Here is a 22855-nt window from a genome sequence, read left to right on the forward strand (position 1 = left end):
TCTCCTTCAACTCTTTCGGAGCCATGCGATGCGGTGGAATAGAGATAGGCTGGGTACCTGGAGCCAAATCAATACAGAAATCGATATCACGATCTGGTGGCATGCCTGGTAGATCATAAGAAAACACATCGGAAATCTCTCGGACCACGAGCACTAAATCAATCGCCAGAATCTCTATAGTAGTATCCCGAACATAAGCTAGATAAACCAAACAACCCTTCTAGACAATGTGTCAAGCCTTCATAAAAGAGATAACCCGACTAGATGCACTGATAGATGAACCCTTCCACTCCAATCTAGGCAACTCTAGCATCGCCAAGGTAACAGTCTTGGCATGGAAATCAAGGACAACATGATATGGAGACAACCAAGCCATGCCCAGGATGACCTCAAAATCGGTCATATCAAGCAATAAAAGATCTGCTCTAGTCTCATAACCACAAAAAAGTCACGATATAGGACCGATAGATCTGATCCACAACAACAGATTCGACCACTACCGTGGACACATATATATGAGCACCCAAGGACTTGCGAGGACACCCAGAAAATGAGCAAACAGAGATGAAACATATGAATATGTAGACCGTGGATCAAATAGTAATGAAGCATCCCTATCGCAGACAAAAATAATACATGTGGTCACGGTATTTGAGGCTACTACATCTGGTCTGGCTGGAAAAGCATAGAACCTAGCACCTGACTGGCCTCCACCTATAGGATGGCCGCTACCCACCTACCCTCTGCTTCTAGGTGGCTGGATGGCTAGTGCGGCAGCTGGTGCTGTAATCATAGGCTGATGACCCTGTTGTACTATATTGCCCCGAAGTCTGGGACAAAATCTCTTCATCTGACCAGGATCCTCGCACTCGAAATAACCGCTCGGAATGGTGGACTGCTGACCTGAAGTCTAACCCTGATGGAATGAATACCCACTGGAGGAACCCACAATAGCTGGCGGGAGGTAGGAGCTCTCTAGAATAGCGTTGAAAAAGGGCGGCACTAGAGCACCCCTCACAAACTAACCTCTGCTCCCATACGGAGCACCACTAAACCCTCCAGAATATCGAAACCGCTTGTCCCTCAATGTGTTCTCTCACCTCCACTAACGAACACCCTCGATCCTCCGAGCTATCTCCACAATCAGCCCGTAAGAAGTCCCCATCTCAACCTCTCGAGCTATAGTGGCCTGGATACCAGAGTGCGAACCTGCAATAAGCCTTTGCACTCTCTCTGCATCAGTGGAAAGTATCATAAGTGCATAGAAAGACAACTCAGAGAATCTCTCCTCATAGTCAGTCACCGATATCTGATCCTGCTGAAGCTGCTCGAACTGAAATCGCAGCTCTTCCCTCTGAGAGGGTGGGAGATATCTATCCAGAAAGAGGAGTGTGAACTGGTCGCAAGTCAAAGGAGGAAAACCTACTGGCCTGCCGAGAAGATATGACTGCCACCATCTACGGGCCTTGCCCTCTAGCTGAAAGGTGGTAAAGTCCACCCCGTGGAACTCCAATATCCTCATGTTGTGAAGTTTGTCCCTGCAACGATTAATAAAGTCTTGGGGATCTTCATGTCGCTCACCTCCAAAGATAGGAGGATGTATCCTAGTCCATCTATCTTATATCTTATGCGCCTCGCCGGTCGCAGCTGGTCTGGGCTCAGGTATAGCTGTTGCTACTGGCTGAGCTCCGCTCACTGGTAGTGAGCCCGGGGTTTGATACACAGCAATTGCATTCCCTAGAGCCTGAGTGGTAGAGGTCTGTACTCCCCCTCCTGCCTGAGATGTGGCTGGGTCTAATGGAAATAAACCAGCCTAAGTCATATAATACATAAACCACAGCATACAGCCCATGACCTCCTAGAATCCTGGCGCGGACATGAAATCCACTGGGGCCGGCACTGCTGCGGGTACTTCGCCCTGCTCTTCAACAACAAGATCCTCTACTGGATCCACTGGTGGAACAACTGGAGCAACTCTAGGACACCCTCGTCCTCTACCACGAGTTGGAGCCCTCCCTCGGCCTCTGCCTCGGCCTCTAGCAAGAGGGGGAGAAGCTCCTCCACGGTTGGGTACATATGCCACGCGCGTTCTCACCATCTATGAGAGAATAAGAGAAAGATACTTAGCATAACATCAATTGCACGATAGGAGATAAAAGAAGAGTAGTTTCCTAACACCCTATAGCCTCTCGAAGATAAGTACGGACGTATCCGCCCCGATCTGTAAGACTCTATGAGGCTTGCTCATGACTCGTGAGACCTGCGTGAGCCTAGTGATCGGATACCATGTTGTCATAATCCAATTTCTTCTATAGGTCGTGATGGCGCCCAACGGTGAACTAGCCATATATTTATTCCTTTTAATAATTTCAAAGTAGTTGATTTTTATTTATTAGGTAAATACAAAATGGAAAATTTAATAAAGTAAAGCGTAAACTAATAAAAGAGCAATATGATGAAATAAATATTCAAAATTCATAAAGTGTATACTAGCATGTTCCCAAGACCCAGTGTCACAAGTATATGAGCAACTAGTAGAATATACAAAACACATGAGCTACTGTCTGAAAGTGAGATAGCCAGAAAGTAAATACAAAAGAGAGAGATTGCGGGTGTTGCTGAATGGACTTAGAGAGCAACTCACCACTAGGCCTCCGGATAACGGGGGTGCGGGCCTGAATGGACAGCAGATGCACGTGCCTCAGATCCTGCACAATTAATGCAGAGGTGTAGCATGAGTACATAAACAATATGTACCCAGTAAGTATCCAGTCTAACCTTGAAGAAGTAGTGACGATGGGTTAACATCGACACTTACTATGGGCCAGCAAATAAAATACAAGAATTCTAAATAGTCATGGAATATATGAATAATAAAAATAACACAATAGCAAGCAATGAATAAATGATTCTTTAACTGATAGTAAATTCCAAAGTCTCCAACTAACACTTACTAGTTCCAAATCAATTTTGCTCATTAAAATAGATTATAACCTCTCAAGCTATAAAATAATATCAAGTGTAATCAGGATCCGAGTATTATATCGCACGATTTATGCCGAAATCATACGACCCGATCCAAAATATTGTATGCACTGCCGAGGATCGTACAACACGAACCATAGATGCATCTATCATACTGCCGAGGTGAACGACCCGCTCCCATGAGAGTAGAGAAGTATACCTCGCTCGTGGAAGTACTCGCGACGCGAGAAGACATGGATTTCTCAGAGTTATTATGTATTTCCCAAATTCTTCCCCCAAAATAAGAAACCTAAATTTAAAATTTGCAACTTTAAAATCCCTAGCCTCAGCTCTATTCAAAACAATTAATATGCATAATAAACACAATGGTACAATTAAAGCATAATGTGGATCTATGACTACCCGGACATATCATGGAATATAGTTACGTACGGACTCTCGTCACCTAGTGCGTACATAGAATCCCATACAAGTAATACACAACAAGATACACCGAAGGGGATGAGTTCTCTCTTACAAGGTTAGGCAGGAGACTTACCTCATCTCCAAGCTCACTTTCCGGCCCACGAATTCACTCTAAAGTCTCAACTTGGTACCGAACAATCCGAAACTAGACAAAGATTATATAAATCAATCAATATACACTAGGGGTGTTCATCGGTCGGTACGTTACGATATTTAGACATTTTGGTTCGGTATTTTTGGTATTCGATTTCTTAAAATACTATACCAATACCGTACCTAATTAAATTCGGTATGGTTCGGTTTTTCACCTTTCGTTTGAATACTAACTAGTGCATAAAGTCATAGACGGTAATATTCTTAATTAAAGTACTCAAAAGTATAAAACTAAAAACGTTTGTTGACAAAAGTTTTGTCCAAAACTAGTAAATACCAACCCAGAGAAAGAAAACTGTACATAAAAAAATAAATTTGATCATTAGTGATGTCTTGTTACTTGCTTAGAGTTAATTGATAAACTTAGAGAATAAAGGAAAGTAAAATTTTAGATTTATTATATTTATGTTATAACTAATAATATGTGTATTGTGTAATATAATATATATTTTGGTACAGTATCGGTATTTTAGTATATATTTTAAAATACCAAATACCATACCTGATACTATTTTTTTTAAAACTTAAATAAAATACCATACCGAATACCAAAATATCGAATACAAAATACCAAAATTATTCTGTTTCGGTACTGTAATTTGGTATTTACCAAATTATGCATTTGCGAGCCCGCTTCTGTGGCTTGACTCGCTCACCTGCGACCCTGTCCATGCTGCCTCCTTCCGCGCTTGCGATCCCCTCATCGCAGAAGCGAGTCCGCTTCTGCGGAAGAAACTCCGCTTTTGCAGAGATTGGCCAATCCACTCCCCGCCGCACCTGCTCTCATTGGCTCGCACCTGCGGCTAGTTCCTCGCAAGTGCGAATGCACCAGAACTGCTGCTGCTTCAGCCATGGTTCCAAGTTCAACCATGTTCCGCACAATGTCCGAATAGCACCCGAGGCTCCCGAGGTCTCGTCCAAACATACCAACAAATTTAAAATCATAAAACGGACTCGCTCCAACCCTCGGAACACGTAAAACAACATCAAACCTAAGGGTTACATCGCAAATCAACTTATGAACTTCAAGTTCTCCCAACTTACTCTGAATGCGCCAGATCATACTTAGACTACTCGGAATGACATCAAATTTTGCGTGCAAGTCATAAATCACCATACGAACATATTCTGAGGCTCGGAATACCAAACGCACCTTGATGTCACCAAAACCTACTTCAAATCAAATTTTAAGAACTTGAAAATCTTAAATGTGCTAACTTTCAATATTAAGCGATGAAACGCTCCAGGTTCATCCAAACCCCGATCTCAACATACGCCCAAGTCCAAAATCATCATACGAACCTATTGGGACCGTCAAATCTCGGTTCACATGTCGTTTACTCAAAATATTGACTCAAGTCAAACTTAACCAATTTAAGCCAATATTAAAGAACTAAGTGTTCTGATTTCAACCCGAACCCTACTAAACCCGATCTATCCATCCCTGCAAGTCATAAAATAGTAAAAGCACATACATGGAGTCTTAATTAGGGGAACGAGAATCTAGAAAGCTAAAAGACCGGTCGGATCATTACAGAGGGATATACATGGATGGAATTGTCTTTAACATCAGGCTTTCAATATGAAATTAGGTTATATACGACTCAAATCTTATCCGAACAATTCCAAATTTCAAACTCCTTAAGATGTTTCCAATAAAATTCAATATCTTCTAACCGAAATAAATCATAATTAGGGAGATCCAAAAAATTCGAACTAAGCTTAAATGGTTTTTAGTGGTGTTTTAAGGTCTTTTGTAACTCAAACATTGTACTAAATACTATATTCATATTTTAAACTTCCAAATTTCACAACCATCATTTCAATGCTTTTGGGTGGAAGAGTTCAACGCAGTGTTAGAAATGCAGAAGATGACGGGTGATTGAACTTGGCTATAAGCTGTCAATTTTAAGAAATATTGGGTTAAATATGCCAATAAAGATAAAGAAATCTATTTTGTGCCAATTATTACCCGGCTAGCATGATCAAGCTTTGATTGGTCAATGGACTTGCGGAAAAATTTTCCTTTTATTTTTATTTTCTTTCGACACAAATATAGCATTTGGTATTATGGAAATTACAACAACATCAACAATGCCTCAGCTCCGAACGAAGTTGGTATCGACGGTATGAATGCTCACTTCTTTTGTTAAACTCAACTCATATCATCATTATGCCAAAATAAAAAAAACTAATAGTGAAAATAAGTTATATATAGATATAACACTAATAATAATAACAATTTAAAAAAGTATACTCTCTCCGTTTCAATTTAGATGATATTGTTTGACTTGGCACAAAGTTAAAGAAAAAAAGACTTTAAAATATGTGGTGCTGAAGACTTAATAGACAAAGTTTTGTGGGACCATGATATTTATATGGCAATAAAAGTTTCTCATTAAGGGTAAAATGGGTAAAATAAAAGTTTAAAGTTAAATTATTTCTAAATATAGAAATGTGCCATTTTTTTTGGAATAGACCAATAAGGAAAGTGTGTCATTTAAATTGAAACAGGGGAAGTAATAACATTAAAATTTCTCTAACAAATTTTAAGCATACTCCTAACTAGTAAGTATCACTTATATGGATCTTTTTCTTTTATGGTGTCCTATCTCTTGCTAAATCTGTATTGATTCCAATAATTTATATGTCTTTCAAGATAACTTCCTTCTATATGATTTTAGGTCGACATCGTCCCTCTTTAACACCTTCTCTCACTATAGTTTTATACCTATGGACTGGTGCCTTTATACAATGACGCAAGACATGTCCAAACCATCTTAAGCGATCTTTTCTTGTTTTATCTTTAGTACGTGCTACTTGCACCTTCTGGCGAATAAGGTCAGTTTTAATCTTATCTAATGTTGTATGATCGTACATCCATCTTAGCATCCGTATCTCTACAATACTCATCTATTGGATGTGTTAAACTTTAGCAGCCCAATATTCACTATCATATAATATTGTCAGTCTTATAATTATTCTATAAAATTATATTTTATTTTGGTATGCATTCTTCTGTCACATAACATCCTGATATCACTTATCCATTTACCATCTGATTTTAATCCTATGGGTAACATATTCATCTATCATTCTATTATCCAGAAACAATGAATCTTGATATCTAAATTATTTATATTTTGACACTACAATCTCATCTAGTCTTACCTGAACTTCGTCTCATACTGACTAAACTTGCAGCGCATGTATTCAGTCTTACTTCTACTTATCCAAAAGTGATACCTTTCTTTCTTGCTTCCAAGTCGGCAATCTTTAATTGTGTTCAATACCTCTTTTATTCTTTGGTTGCCTCGTCGGCTACCTGTTGTTGGATTGATTACTCTAGGTAGACAATACTTGCTTTTTTGTACTTGTAATTAGTGTCTATAAGTTTTACTTTATCGTCTATATTATTTTAACTCTCTGCTTGCATTCTGGTAGATTAGAAACGAGGTAGATTAATTTCTCTAGTGCTTACTTGCTTTACTATAATCATATTAGCCCCTTTGAGTTTTTAAACTTTTGAATTGTTAGTTTATATTTCTTTATTTTCGCTCTTTTTTAGTTTAGTTATAGTGATTACTTAATACCGCTTAGACTATAGTGGCTGTGGTGAACAATGAGAGAGTAAGGTCATGTCGTCGGGTGGGGCGGGAGGTAGGGAGCAAGGGTGGGAAGGGGGATAAGGATGCCTTTAGGCTGAGAGTTGGCTCCTGGAATATAAAGACATTGATGAGGAAGTATATAGAGTTAGGTAAAATTCTTCAGAAGAGGAAGATCAATATAGCATGTGTCCAGTAGACTAGATGGGTGGGTACTAAGATACGAGATGTAGATGGTTTAAACTGTGGTACTCAGGAGGCGCTATGGGCAAGAACGTGGTAGGCATTTTAGTTGATAGGGACCTCAGGGAGTTAGTGGTCGATGTTAGGAGGGTAAATGATAGGATGATGAGTATTAAGCTTGTAGTTAGAGGGCTCACTGTAAACTTGATTAGTGTATACGCTCCTCAAGTAGGCTTGGACCAGGAGGTCAAAAGTGTCACGACCCCAATTTTTCTCCGTAGGATATCGTGACGGCACCTAGTCTCTAGAGACTAGGTAAGACTAACACTTACTAAATTAATAACAAAATTCAACCAATAACTATTAAATAAGAAATTGAAATCTCTATACAAAACTTACAATCCCAAAACCGGTAGTACAAGTCTTAAGCTCTACTAAGTTTATTAGAAGGTCTTCTAAAGTACAACTTTTTTGCAATAGAAATAAACAATACAAGTACAATATCAGCAGGTGACTCTGAGGCCTGCGAACGCGATGACAGGTTTACCTTGAGTTTCCACTGCAAAGCCCGATCAACTAGCTAGTGATCAATCAACTCCAAAATACCTAAATATGTACAAAAATGTGCAGAAGCGTAGCATGAATATACCACATCGGTACCCAGTAAGTATCAAGACTAACCTCGGTAAAGTAGTGATGAGGGACATTTAAGATACTTACTGGACTAAACAACCTGAACAAGTATGAAGGTGAACTAACGGGGAAACAATGTTAATATAAATCTAAGCATGGTAAGGAAGAAAAAACAATACTCGCAATGAAACACTAGAAACAACAATTAACAACAAGAAGCAAACAGGTGATAATGCTGTAGGGTAAGCTGAACACAGTCAAAGTCCGGTGAAACCAAATAAAGAAAAACAAGTAACAACTCATTAAGAACAATCACTTTTACACCAGATTTATTTAAGAATTTCCAATAGGTACTAGACCTCCTAATCACAAATCACGGGTCCCAATTCATGAACCCTAATCTCTTGGCATCTTGTGCCTATATTACAATTTATAACCGCACGGATGACTCATGTGCCAAAAGAGTGACAATATCTAATATCCGCACGGACCACTCATGTGCCAATGATAACAATGACTCATGACTGCACGGTCAACTCACGTGCCAACAAGATGTACATGGGAGTACATGTAATGGTCAAATACATCAGGATTCATCTTCTTAAACCGATATGAGTGATTTGTTTATGTGTATGCTTGTGCAAGTGTTCTACCACAATTCAAGTAAACAAGTAAGAGTAAAGGCAATGAATGACACATAAGAAACTATCACCCCAAAATGTACACGATACAACTCACACAAGGTAGGCACACCACTACACAAATATCAATAATAACAATGCCCTCAAGCCATCACAAGTCATCACAAATCATTCTCCGACATAGCCTACTTTGTCTTGCCAAGTGCACAATAATAAAGTAAATGCCCACCTTGTCTCACCGCACACGCACAATAGTATTCCCACCTTGTATCACCACATGCGCAAAACCACATATATATCCTGCGATCGCGAAGATATGTATGCTCAGGTAACATGAATCGTGATCGCGAAGATATGTATGCGATTGCGAAGAAGAAATATATCACCTTCCAAAATATGTGCTACGCGAACGCGAATAGGGAGGTGTGAACGTGATGCACTAAGGATATAAAGCTACCCGAACGCAATGGCACTCTGCGAACGCGAAGGCTAACACTCATGGCCTTCCCTATCCTGGTCGCCTACTACGTGACCGCGAAATAACGAATGCGAACGCGATGAAGCAGAACTCCCACTTCAGCGATCGCGAACCTTTAGCTGCGAATGCAAAGAATATTTTCTGCCTGCCTCCAAATTATAGTACGCGAATGCGGCTGTTTCATTGCGAACGCGATGAAGAACACCAGATACCAGCAAATCAACAGTCCAACAACATGGAGAAATGGTCTGTAGCCCATCCGAAACATACCTGAGGCCCCCGAGGCCCCTCTCGAACATACCAACTAGTTCCATAACATAACATAGACATACTCGAGGCCTCAAATCATATCAAACAACGTCAAAACTACGAATCACACGTTGAATCGAACTTATAAATTTCCAAATCTTCCAACTTCTAAAACCCGTGCCGAAACATATCAAATCAAACCGGAATGACGTCAATATTGCATGCAAGTCTTACATGACATAACAGAGCTAATTCAAGTCTCGAAATCACAATCTGAGCGCAATATCAACAAATCCAACTCCCGGTCAAACCTCTCAACCTTCCAATTTTCGCCAAAATGCTTCAAATTATCCTACGGACCTCCAAATTCAAATTCGGACGCACGCCTAAGTCAAAAATCACAATACGAAACTATTGAAATCATCAAAATACCATTTCGGAGTCGTCTGTACAAAAGTTAAACTCCGGTCGAGTCTTACCGCTTAAGCTTCTAAAACAAGAATCCTTCTTACAAATTGATCCTAAATCATTCGAAAACCAAACTTGGCCGCACATGCAAGCCATAACACATAATACGAAGCTGCTCGAGACTTTAAGCTACCGAACGGGATGCTAATTATCCAAATGACTAGCCGGGTCGTTACATTCTCCCCTCTTAAACAAACGTTCGTCCTCGATAGTGCCAAGAATCATTCTAAAGTGAGTGAACTTACCATACATACACCCACGGGTGACCCCACATCACCCAAAATTCTCATAAGACCGATAACACTACTTCAACTGAAGTTTTTTCCTTCCACCAATACCAATAAGCCTTAGAACCAAATTCCTCACCATCCGATCATTTCCAAAAGACCCGATTCCTATATCAACACACGTTATCAGCCTCAACCAGTTGCAACAACCTATGCCTACACCCACAAGGTACCATCAAACGATGTGACATATCACACATATGCCCATAACAATATATCCGATCACAATAGCTGTCCATAATCAAGCCCATCACCGACAATTAACCTCATATAAGCTAGAAACCTGTTCCAAACCTCCACAACACCGAAAATGATTCAAGAAAGACGAAGATGCCATGACTATTCACTCAAATCAACAAGTCACACCCAAAAACACTTGGGCACATACCTCGCAATCTAAAACCCAATAAGCACAACACGAATATGATTGAATATACCAGGAAACACATGAAAGAACTATCAAACAAGCCCGAAAGGCACCACTCCCTATCAGTACCATACTTACGAATCAATTTCACAAGGGAGAATTAAAGTATATGAACAATTCACAAGGATCTCATCCTAATATAACTTCACCGCGGCCCGCAACCTGGTTCAAACATATCAAATCACATGAAGACATGAATATCCCATCCTCAGCTCTGAATCACAAGTAGCATACACATCATACCAACCAAAACTTTCCACTAATTCAATTCCGCTAATAAAAATCACAACACCTATCGGACCCCTACACCTGTAGAGCATCTAAATCACAAATCATAAACAACCACCTAGAAATCACATCAAAACCTACCGTAAATGTGTAACAGAAAGTCACTTCTAGTCTCATAGCTCTAAATAGTGAATAAAACAAAATGATAGACACGGGCTACCACTATAGAATCTCCCGACAGGGGTAAACACACAAACAGAGTATAAAATCACAAAACTCACCCATATGTGAAGAAACATAGGAGGACTCACCCCGATAAGCAGAAGTGAAACAAAATACGAATGGTGTTCCTTTTTAACAAATCAAAACTAGACCTGTACAATATCATCTGGTGTAGCGGCATCAGCCCTACCTTAAAAAGCACATCAACGAGCCGGGCCTCCCCTTCTTGGAAATCCCCTACTCGCCTGACCTGCACCCCAAGCTTGTGGTGCAAGGATATTAGCAATTGGAACAGAACTCATAGCCTGAATACCCTGATGTGACACATCTATTTGGAGTCTGCGATAATCTCTCACCATGTGGCTGGTATCTCCACAGTCGAAGCAACCACTCTGCTAGCGTGACTGTGAAAGTTGTCTGGTGCGGGTACCCTGAGATCCATGGATACCTGAAATACCGTGTGAAGCCTAAAGTGCAAACTAAATTAGATGACCCACAAAACCTTTACCATGTCGTACCCTGCCTCCAAAATAGGATTCAGTCGATCCTCCCGGTCTGCGAGGCCTCTTATCCTCCCTGTCCTCTCTCTCCTAACTCCACATGTCCTCTCTTTCTGGCCCCGCATGCCCTCTAATCGGCAAGCAATCTCTACCACCTGCTGAAATGGAACATTCCACTCCAACTCCCAAGCTATGCTGAACGGGATGTCATGACTGAGCCCGTCAATGAACATGCAGACTCGCTCTCTAACTATAGAAACCAAAGTGGGTGCATGTCTGGACAACTCACTAAATCTAACGGCATACTCTGGTATTGATATAGTACCCTGGCGCAGCTTATCAAACTCTTTGTGCCATGCATCCCGAAGGGTCTGAGGAACAAAATCTCTCAAGAACATCTCTGAAAACTAAGTCCATGAATGTGAAGCTGCATCGGCTGGGCTACCCAACTAGTACGCTCGTCACCACTTATATGCCGCTCCCTTAAGTTACGTTTTAAAAGCAAACCCACTTGTCTCCCTAATACTCATAGTGCAGAGAATATAATGGCATTCCTCTAGAAAACTATGTACCTCCTCTGAAGCTAAACCATACTTATTGAACCTCGCAACTCTAAGTTGTTCCTCCTCAGATGTTGCTGCCCTAATCGCGGGCTGAACTGGAACAACAGGCTGTGCTGGCACCACACCTAGAACCTGACCAATGTGAGCCCGCTACTTTAGAGTACGGGCGGCGGGAGTCTGAGTTCCTCCCCCACTCTGTGAAGTAGCTGGTGCAACCGGAATCAACCTTACATGAGCTAATGTACCAAACATGCTCAGAAACTGTGCTAAATTCTTCTAAAGTCCAGGGGTAGCAACAGGCGCCTCCAGCACCTGTCCCCTAACCGGAGCTACTGGCGGCTCCTCAATTACTACTCTGACAGGTGCTCTAGCTGCAGCGCATGCTCCTCTTCGGCATCTTCCTCTAATTCTGCCCCGTCCCCTAGCCACACCAGCTCTGGGGGTAGTGTCATCAGTAACTGTAGCTCATGTCCTTACCATCTGTGAGAGAATAGAATGATAAAGGCTCAAACTCCGAGATCAAAAAACTTACACGATAGGAATGAAAGAAGTGAAACTATACTAATAGTTTCATAGCTTCTCGAAGATAAGTACAGACATCTCGGTACCGATCCACAAGACTCTACTAAACTCGCTTATGACTCATAGCACCTATGAACCTAGAGCTCTGATACCAACTTGTCATGACCTTAATTTTCCTCCGTAGGATATCGTGACGGCACCTAGTCTCTAAGACTAAGTAAGCCTAACACTTACTTAATTAATAGCAAACTTCAACCAACAACTGTTAAATATGAAATAGAGATCTCTATACAAAACTTACAATCCCAAAATCGGTAGTACAAGTCATAGGCTCTAATAAGTTTACTAGAAAGTCTTCTAAGTATAATTGTTCTGGAATAGAAATAAACTGTACAAGTACAATATGAGAAGGTGACTCTGAGGCCTGCGAACTCGACAGCAGGTTTACCCTGAGTCTCCACAGTAAAGCCTGAACAACAAGCTAGTGATCAACCAACTCCGAAATACCTAGATCTGCACAAATATATGCAGAACCTTAGCATGAGTACACCACATCGGTATCCAGTAAGTATCAAGACTAACCTTCGTTGAGTAGTGACGAGGGACAATCAAGACACCTACTGGACTAAACAACCTGAACAAGTATGAAGGTGAACTAACGGGGAAACACTGCTAATATAAAGCTAAGCATGGTAAGGAAGACAAAACAATACTTGCAATGAAACACTAGAAACAACAATTAGCAACAAGAAGCAAATAGGTAATAATGCTGCAGGGTAAGCTGAACAAAGTCCAAGTCCGGTGAAACCAAATAAAGGAAAATAAGTAACAACTCATTAAGAACAACCGCTTTTACACCATATTTATTCAAGAATTTCCGCGAGGTACTAGACCTCCTAATCACAGATCGCGGGTCCCAATCCATGAACCCTAATCACTTAGCATCTTGTGCCCCTATTACAATTCATTACCGCACGGACGACTCACGTGCCAAGAGAGTGACAATATCTCATATCCACAAGGACCACTTATGTGCCAACGATAACAGTGACTCATGACTGCATGGTCAACTCACGTGCCAACAAGATAACTCTCACATAGAAGGCAAGTACACGGGAGTACATGTAAATGGTCAAATATATCAGGATTCATCTTCTTAAACTGATATGGGTGATTTGTTTATGTTTACGCTTGTGCAAGTGTTCTACCATAATTCAAGTCAACAAGTAAGAGTAGAGACAATGAATGGCACAAAAGAAACGATCACCCCAAAATGTACACGATACAACTCACACAATGTAGGCACACCACTACACAAATATCAACAATAACAATGCCCCCAGGCCATCACACGTCATCACAAATCATTCTCCGACATAGCCCACCTTGTCTCGCCACGTCCACAATAATAAAGTAAATGCTCGCTTTGTCTCGCCGCACACGCACGATAATATTCCCACCATACCTTGCCACATGTGCAAACCCACATATATAGCCTACCTTTTTATGTCATATGTGAAAATATCAATAGTAACTACAACACAGACTCACGTTCAAACACCCCGACAATCCTCTCAACAATACCATGTGTGCCAAAACATAACAACACAATAAAAATGACTTTCACAACATTTACCCATATCCCACAACATCTACACAAAATAGTTTCAATACCATAACCACGCATAGCCCTCAGCTCAACAACACTGAGTACAATATCAACAATAATAATAGCAAAAGAATACGACAAGTAAATCAACTCAAGAACTTCAGAACACAAAGTGTAACAATCTGGCCGGTCATTTTGAGAGGATTTGCCCCGAACCCCTATTTATTACTTCCTCTATTTCATTTTTGAGTTTTGTGACTTGCCGGGAGGATTTGTTTTTGGTTTCGGAGTGAAATGGGACACATAGTCCCTAAAATGGAAGTTTAAGTCATAAGGATTGACCATAGTTCGAAATGTATGAAGACAACTCCAGAATGAATTTTTGATGGTTCCTATAGCTCCATAGGGTGATTTTGGTCCTAGGAACGTATTCGAATGTTGAATTGGAGGTCCGTAGGTCATTTTAACGTCAATCGGCGAACGTTGGAAAATTGGATGAGTTTTTGAAAGTTTAACCAGGAGTGGACCTTTTGATATCAGGGTCGGAATCTAATTCTAGAAGTTGGAGTAGGTTCGTAATGTTAATTATGACTATTTTGCAAAATTTGAGATCAATCAGACTTGATTTGATAAGTTTTGGCATCAGATGTAGAAGTTTGAAGTTTTAAAGTTCATTAGGCTTAAATCGATACACGATTTGTGTTTCTAGCATTGTTTGATGTGATTTAAACGCTCGTCTAAGTTTGTAAGATGTTTTAGGACTTGTTTGTATATTTGGTTGAGATCCCGTGGGCCTCGGGTGGATTTCAGATGGCTAACGGATCGAAAAAAGGACATGGTGCGTGGTTGAAGTAGGACTCTACTGGTGTAACCACACTTGTAGAGCTTTGATCGCAGGTGAGACCTCGTAGGTACAGGCCGAGTTACGCAGATGCAAAGTTTTGGACTGGGTCTGTGGATCACAGATGCGGAGGGTGTTCCGCCGGTGCGGACTCACACCTGTGGAGGGTCCCAGAAGCGGACGCAGGAGTTTGAGGCTGGTCCGCAGAAGCACGCCCACAGAAGAGGGGTTATGACCGCAGAAGCGGTTGGGTGGCTTAGTGGACTCCACATATGCGAGGGTCGAATCGAAAACGTGGTGCTGCAGAAGCGGCTAATGTGACCGCAGAACTGAGAAGCATGGGCAATGTTTAAAACCGAAAGGGCTTTGTGATTTTTGTCATTTTGGACGTTGCAAACTCGGTCTAGGGAGATATTTGAGAGCATTTTGAGGGATTTCACTGAGGTAAGTCCCTTGTGCTTATTTTTGATCAATAATCTTGCTTCCCTATTTATTTTCCCACTTAGTTAGTGTGCATTAAAGGCGGAAATTCGGAGTTGGAGGTTAGGGATTTGGCGAGTTAATTTGAGGAATTGAGTGGCAATTTGGTGTCGGAATTTGATAATTTTGGTATGGGTGAACTCGTGGTTGAGTGGGTATTCATATTTTGTGATTTTTCCCAATTCCGTGACGTGGGCCCGGGTCGACGGTTTGGGCCGAATTTTTGATTCTTTGCTAACGTCGTAGATTTATTATTTAAATTAGTTTCTCGTAATTGTATTCATGAAATGTAAATTCTTTTGGCCAGATTTGGGCCATTCGAAGTCGGAAATTCTAGGGAAATGCATCCTTATCGATTGATTGAACTAGATTTGAGGTAGGTGACTTGTCTAACCTTGTGTGGGGGAAATTCCCCTAGGATTGATACTGTTGTAATAATTTGTGATATGTGAGAGCTGTGTACACGAGTGTATGAGTGTGTACACGGGCTGATTATGGAAAATTTTGTTCTTGCTGATTTTCCATCTTTTGAATTCTTTAACTGAGTTCTCTCCTTTAAAAATTCATTTACTCAGTTGCCTTAGCATATATAGTGATCATGTTTAGCCTAGTACCGCATGTCTACGTGCCTTAACTCTTACTTACAATTTGTGCAACATGCTTAGTAGAATTACTTATTTTCCTTGGTTTGGATTAAATCTTTAACTGTAAGATTCTTGCTGAAAATTTGTGTTTTCCTTCGATTACCTGCTGCATATTTACTTTGGGATTACGAGGCCTCGGGAGATCCACCTATACTGCATATTTACTTTGGGACTACGAGGCATTTACTCGGGAGATCCCCTTGTACTGCATATTTATTATGGGACTACGAGGCGTTTACTCGGAAGATCCCCATATACTGCATATTTACTTTGGGGCTACGAGGCGGTACCACGGGAGATCCCCCATGTCTTACATATTTACCTTGAGATTATGAGGCGGTACCTCGGGAGATCCTCCTGTCATGCATATTTACATTTTTACTACGAGGCGGTACCTCGAGAGTGCTCCTATTCTTTACTTCTATTTACCGTGCTGATATTTTCTGAAACTTCTTGTTGTTTAAATTCTTAGTTATTTAAAAATATTATTACATCTTTTGCCTTATTTTTCTCTTAAACCAGTAGGGCTTTGACCTGACCTCGTCACTGCTTTACCAAGGTTAGGCTTGGCACTTACTGGGTACCGTTGTGGTGTACTCACACTATACTTCTACACATTCTTTTGTGCAGATCTAGGTTCTTCCCACCAGACCAGATACCAGTGAGTTGGACCGCTCGTGGAGACTTCAAGGTACATCTTCCAGCATCCACAGACCTCGGAGTCCCCATCTATCCTTACTATGTTATTTTTTCCTATTTTCTTTAGACTCTAATGTATAGAGACACCTAGTATTTGGTCTTAGAAGCTTGTGAGTTGTTTCCACCGGGTTTTGGGAGTTGTAATTATTGAATGGTAGTTTTATAATTATTTCATGTGTTGATAATTCAGTTTCAGTTTTAAATTATGTATTTCCGCAAATCTGTTAGGCTTACCTAATCTTAGAGACTTGGTGCCATCACGATATTCTACGGAGGGTAAAATAGGGTCATGATAAGTTGGTATCAGAGCTCTAGATTCATAGGTGTTATGAGTCACAAACAGGTTTAGTAGAGTCTCGCGGATCGGTTCAGAGATGTCTGTATTTATCTTTGGGAGGATATGGAACTTTTAGGAAAAGTTTCACTTTCTTTGATTCCTTATCGTGCGATATTTTGACTTCGGACTCTAAGTTTCTGCCTTTATATTCTCTCACAGATGGTGAGGACACGTACATCTAGATCGGATGATCAAACATCCGCGCCCCATGCTAGAGCCGCGAGAGGCCGGGGCTGGGGTAGAGGCCGAGGATGTCCATACGGTGTAGCTAGAGCACCCATACGAGCTACCACATAGGAGCCACCAGTAGCTCCAGTTGGAGGGCAGGCACCTGAGATGCCTGCTACTACACCAGCCCTCCAGGAGACTCTAGCCTAATTCCTAAGCATGTTCGGTACCTTGGCTCAGGCAGGATTGATACCACTTGCTCCTGCCACATCTCAGGCCGGGGGAGGAGCACAGACTCCTATCGCTGGTACCCCAGAGAAGCGGGTTCAGGTCGACCAGGTTCCAGAGATCATACCTAGGTAGTCGGTAACTCCAGTTCATCCAGAGGTTAGGGCAACAACTTCTGAGGCGGAGCATCTCAGGATCGAGAGGTACAAGATGTACCACCCTCCTACTTTCAGTGGCTCGGCGTCATAGGATGCCCAGGGTTTTCTTGAGGAGTGCCATCGTATCCTCCGTACAATGGGTGTTGCGGAGACTAGTGGGGTTTCTTTCACTACATTCCAGCTTTGAGGAGCGGCCTATCAGTGGTGGCGTGCATACAAGTTGTATAGTCCAACTGAGGCAGCTTCACTCACTTGGACTAAGTTCTCAGATATGTTCTTAAGGGAGTATGTTCCCCGGAGTCTCAGAGATGCTTGGCGCGTAGAGTTTGAGCAGTTGCACCAGGGTTCTATGACCGTATCAGAGTATGCGGTCCGATTCAGTGATTTGGCTAGGCATGCACTAGCCTTTGTTGCTATTGTTTGAGAGCGGGTTTGTCGGTTTATTGAGGGGCTCAACCCCAATATCAGATGGAGCATGGCCCGAGAGTTAGAGATACATATTGCGTATCAGCAGGTAGTAGGGATTGCTAGGATGTTAAAAGGGCATGCTTACTCGGGATAGAGAGGAGAGAGAGGCCAAGAGGTCTCGAGAGTCTAGCACTTACAGTGGTACTCGTGCCCTAGCTACAGCTCGTCAGGGCAGAGGTAATATGGGTTACCCTGTTCATTCAACACTTCCAGCCGCCAGCGATGCTCTGGTCACTACTAGGCCCCAAGATCCTTATTATGCACCACCAATGTCTAGTGTTCCTCCTGTACGGGATGCTTCCAGTGGTCGGCCCAGTCGATCAGGCCCGAGCCAATCAAAGCAGCCACGTCCTCCGAGAGCTTATTTTGAGTGTGGCGACACTCGTCATTTGGTGAGGGATTGCCCCAGATTCATGAGTGGTGTGCGTCCACTATTATCTCAGGCACTACGTGCTCCACCGGGTCCTTAGGCTATGATTGCAGCACCAACTACCACCCCACCAGCACAACCAGCTAGAGGTGGAGGTCGGACAGGTAGAGGTCACCCTAAAGGGGGAGGCCAGGCCAGATATTATGCCTTTCTTGCCAGGATAAAGGTAGTTGCATCAGATTCTGTTATCACAGGTACTGTTCCGGCATGTCATAGAGATGCATCAGTCTTATTTGACCTAGACTCCATTTATTCCTATGTGTCATCTTATTTTGCTTCGTATTTAGGTATATCTTGTCATTCTCTGAGTTCACCCATTTATGTATCTACACCTGTGGGTGATTCCATTATTGTTGACCGTGTGTATCGATCGTGTTTGATTGTTCTTAGTGGTTTTGAGACTAGAGCCGATTTATTAATTCTCAGTATGGTGGATTTTGATGTTATTTTGGGCATGGACTGGTTGTCGCCCTATCACACTATTCTTGATTGTCATTCCAAGACGATGACGGTTGAAATGCTAGGTCTACCGCGACTTGATTGGAGAGGTACCTTAGATCATGTTCCTAGTAGGGTTGTTTCATTTCTTAAAGATCAGCAAATGGTTGAGAAGGGGTGTGATGCGTATCTGGCCTATGTGAGAGATGTTAGTATTGATACTCCTACCATCAAGTCTGTTCCGGTAGTGAGGGACTATTCAGATGTATTCCCAGCAAATCTTTCGGGCATGCCGCCTGACAGAGATATTGACTTCGGCATTGATTTGTTACCAGGCACTCATCCCATTTCTATTCCACTTTATCATATGGCCCCAGCAGAGTTGAAAGAATTAAAGGAACAGTTGCAAGAGTTGCTCGATAAGGGCTTCATTTGGCCTAGTGTATCGCCTTGGGGTTCTCCTATCTTGTTTTTGAAGAAGAAGGATGGTTATATGCAAATGTATTGATTATCGCCAGTTGAATAAGGTTATGGTGAATAACAGGTATCCATTGTCATGTATTAATGACCCATTTGATCAACTTCAGGGTGCCAGAGTGTTCTCTAAGATCAACTTATGTCCAAGCTATCATCAATTGAAGATTCGGGAGCCAGATATCCCGAAGACTGCTTTCAAGACTTGGTATGGTCATTACGAGTTCCCTGTGATGTCTTTTGGGGTGACCAACACCCCAGCAACATTCATGTACTTAATGAACAGTGTATTTTAGCCCTATCTTGACTCCTTCATTATTGTGTTTATTGACGACATTCTGGTGTACTCCCGGAGTCGGGAGGATCATAAGCAGCACTTAAGGACTGTGCTTCAGACCATGAGAGAGAAGTTATATGTAAAATTTTCAAAGTGTGATTTCTGGCTATATTCAGTGGCATTTTTGGGTCATGTAGTATCGAGTGAGGGGATTAAGGTAGACCCGAAGAAGATTGAAGCAATGCAGAGTTGGCCCAGACCGTCCTTAGCTACGGAGATCCAGTTTTTTCTTGTCTTAGCGGGGTATTACGGTCGATTTGTAGAGGGTTTCTTGTCTATAGCAGCACCTATGACCAGATTGACCCAAAAGGGTGCTCCGTTCAGGTGGACCGATAATTGTGAGGAAAGCTTTCAAAAACTCAAGACTACTTTGACTACAGCCCCAGTGTTAGTGTTGCCTATTGGATTGGGGTCCTATATGGTGCATTGAGATGCGTCGCATATTGCTCTCGGCGCGATGTTGATGCAAGATGGTACGGTGATTGTCTATGCATCTAGACAGTTGAAGGTGCACGAAAAGAACTATCTTGTCCACGACCTTAATTAGAAGCTATTGTTCATGCCTTGAAGATCTGGTGGCACTATTTGTATGGTGTTCCTTGTGAGGTTTTCACCGATCACCGGAGTCTACAACATCTATTTAAACAGATGGATCTTAACTTGCGGCAACAGAGATTGTTGGAGTTGCTTAAGGATTATGATATCACCATTCTCTATCATCCCGGGAAGACCAATATGGTGGCCGATGCCTTGAATCGCAAGGCGAAGAGTTTGGGCATCTTAGCATATCTACCAGTAGCAGAGAGACCTTTACCCTTGGATGTTCAGGCCTTCGCCAACCAATTTGTCATATTGGATATTTCCGAGCCGAACAGAGTTTTGGCTTTTGTGGTTTCTCAGTCTTCTCTTTATGATCGTATTAGAGAGCGTCAGTATGATGACCCACATCTGCTCGTCCTTAAGGACACAATTCAGCACAGTGATGCCAAGGAAGTCACTATTGGAGATGACGGTGTATTACGGATGCAGGACAGGCTGTGTGTGCCTAATGTAGATGGGTTATGTGATTTGATCCTCCATGAAGCTCACAGTTCGTGGTACTCAATTAATCTAGGTGCCGCAAAGATGCATCAGGATTTAAGGCAACGGTATTGATGGAGGCATATGAAGAATGATATAGTGGAATATATCGCTCATTGCCTAAATTGTCAGCATGTGAAATATGAGCATCAATGACCGGGTGGATTTCTTCAGAAGTTATAGATTCTAGAGTTGAAATGGGAGTATATCACTATGGATTTTGTTGTTGGGCTCCCACGGACTCAGCGGAAGTTTGATGCAGTTTGGGTGATTGCGGACAGATTGACCAAGTCAGCTCATTTCATTCCTGTGGTTATTACTTAATCTTCAGAGCAGCTGGCTCAGGTGTACATCTACGAGATTGTCAGGCTTCATGGCGTACTGGTATCTATCATCTCTGACCGGGGTATGCAGTTTACATCATGGTTCTGGAGAGCCGTACAACGCAAGTTAGGTACTCGTGTAGAGTTGAGTACAACATTTCACCCTCAGATGGACGGACAGTCCGAGCGCACTATTCAAATATTGGAGGATGTGCTTTGTGCGTGTGTGATTGATTTTGGGGTGCTTGGGATCATTTCTTTCCACTTGCAGAGTTTGCCTACAATAACAGTTATCAGTCGATCATTCAGATGATGCCGTATGAGGTTTTGTATGGTAGACGGTGCCGGTATCTAGTGGGTTGGTTTGAGTCGGGCGAGGCTAGGCTATTGGGTACAGACTTGTTTCAGGATGCCTTTGAGAAATTTAAATTGATTCAGGATCATACAGCCTAGCCCAGGCAGAAGAGTTATGCGGATCAGAGGTTCACGACATTGCATTCATAGTTGGGGAGCGGGTCTTGCTTTGGGTTTCGCCCATGAAGGTTTTTATGAGGTTCGGGAAGAAGGGCAAGTTGAGCCCTAGGTATATCGGTCCTTTTGAGATTCTTGAGAGGATTGGAGAGGTGGCTAACAGACTTGCACTACCACTTAGTCTCTCTGCAGTTCATCTAGTATTTCATGTTTCCATGCTCCGAAAGTATCACAGTATTCCGTCTCATTTGTTAGACTTCTGCTCAGTCCAGTTGGACAAGGATCTATCGTATGTTGAGGAACCAGTGGCCATTTTGGATAGGCATGTTCGAAAGTTAAGGTCAAAGAACATTGCTTCAGTGAAAGTTCAGTGGAGGGGTCATCCGGTCGAGGAGGCGACTTGGGAGACCGAGCATGATATGCTCAGCATTTATCCTCATCCTTTCACCACTTCAGGTATGTCTCTATACTCATTCGAGGACGAACGTATATTTTAAGTCGGGGAGGATGTAACGACCCGGACGATCATTTTGAGAGAATTAGCCTCGAACCCCTATTTATTACTTCCTTTATTTCATTTTTGGGTTTTGTGACTTACCGGGAGGATTTGTTTTTGGTTTCGGAGTGAAATGGGTCACATAGTTCCTAAAATTAAAGCTTAAGTCATAAGGATTGACTGTAGTTCAAACTGTGTGAAGACGACTCCGGAATGAAGTTTTGACGGTTCCTATAGCTCCGTAGGGTGATTTTGGTCTAAAGAGCGTGTTCGGATGTTGAATTGGAGGTCTGTAGGTCATTTTAGCACCAATCGGCGAAAGTTGGAAAATTGGACGATTTTCAGAAAGTTTGACCGGGAGTGGACTTTTTTATATTGTGGTCGGATTGTAATTCCAGAAATTGGAGTAGGTCCACAATGTTAATTATGACTTGTGTGCATATTTTGAGGTCAATCGGACTTGATTTGATAGGTTTCGGCATCAGATGTAGAAGTTTGAAGTTTTAAAGTTCATTAGGCTTGAATCGATGCGCGATTTGTGTTTTTAGCATTGTTTGATGTGATT

Source organism: Nicotiana tomentosiformis, chromosome 7 (genome assembly GCF_000390325.3).
Source record: "Nicotiana tomentosiformis chromosome 7, ASM39032v3, whole genome shotgun sequence".
Taxonomy (NCBI): Eukaryota; Viridiplantae; Streptophyta; class Magnoliopsida; order Solanales; family Solanaceae; genus Nicotiana; species Nicotiana tomentosiformis.